The sequence below is a fragment of the Zootoca vivipara genome, chromosome 5 (genome assembly GCF_963506605.1).
Source record: "Zootoca vivipara chromosome 5, rZooViv1.1, whole genome shotgun sequence".
Taxonomy (NCBI): Eukaryota; Metazoa; Chordata; class Lepidosauria; order Squamata; family Lacertidae; genus Zootoca; species Zootoca vivipara.
In genome coordinates this window covers 19336087-19337451 of record NC_083280.1, presented here as the reverse complement: position 1 = coordinate 19337451, position 1365 = coordinate 19336087, and positions in this window count along the sequence as shown.

Below are 1365 nucleotides of genomic sequence, written 5' to 3'. Positions count from 1 at the left end.
AAACGCCGGCTCCCCCGGGTTGTAAAGCGAGATGAGCGCCGCAACCCCAGAGTCGCCTGCTGTGGGGAGCACGCGATAAAGAACACAGCGGGAGACAGAATGTATATCCGGAAGGTCGCCCAGAATGAAAGCAGGCGCCCCCTTTTATTGTAAAGTTTCAGAACTGTCAATGATTAACTAGAGGTACATTCTTCATCCAATGACAACTGGTCAACTCCAAAAGAGGTGGTGTTCCTGGGTATGTCACATCCTGCCAACACCCTAAAACTCCACCATAGAGGAAGTGCCTGGTCCTCACATACTCCTCAGACCTCTCCCTGTCACATGCCTACTCCTTAAACATCCCCCTCCTCTCAATCTTGTGACTCTTGGTGTTTTTCCACCTTTCCATTGTTCTCCCTCTGACTTGGGCATGACCCCTCTGGTTCTGTCCTGCTTCCCTTGCTCAGACCTGTTTCTTCCAGATCTGACAACTCCCACTCAGCTACCCCTGGATCTGTCATGACCTCCTGCCCTGCTATGTCCCTTCAACCTCTTTCCATAAACCTGTACTTTTATATTAATGTATTGCATGGCCTGCCAGTGCAATACTATTAATTATGCTTTTGTGTGGTTTGCCAACACAATTCTAAAATCGTTCCTACAGTCTGCGACTGGACTTTACTGTCGGCGGTCCCTTTACCTTTTTTTATATATATATATAAAAAGCCCCTTTATATAGCACAGAAGGGGAATGCCTCAGTAAAGGAAGGCTGGGGGAAGAGTCCTTTATCCCTTCTAAGATGTCTCGGAGGGCTGTTCTGTATTTCTAGGACTGCTCAGCCAAAGTCCATCTTAAATTTGCTCAAGAGGGAGGCATAGAATTTCCCTCCTTCACAACCGCCCTGCGAGGCAGACTAGACTGAGAAGGGTGGCCCAGTGACCTTCCATGGCTGAGCAGGCGTTACCCTGGAACATAGAAAGGCGCCTTACACCAAGTCAGGCCATTGGTCCATCAAGTTCAGCACTGTCTGCTCTGACTGGCAGTCGCCCTCGATGGTTTGAGAGAGGAAACACCCTTATCCCTACATAGAGATGCAAGGGATTGAACTTGGGACCGTCCACATGCAAGGCAGATACTCTGGTCCTTCTTCCCCTGTTAGAACCATGAAATCTCTGGTCCAAGTTTGGCATCCTGAGCATCATGCTACCCTTGGTTCTTGATGGCTGTTAATATTTAACACAACATGAAACCTGGGAATTGGCATAATCAACACAATCCCGGCAAAACAACATTACTGCCCTCCTCCCAACTGTGGTTTATAATATTCATTTATTTTCATGTTCATTTCAGTGTTTATATTCTTTTTTTGCACCTTTTCAGAC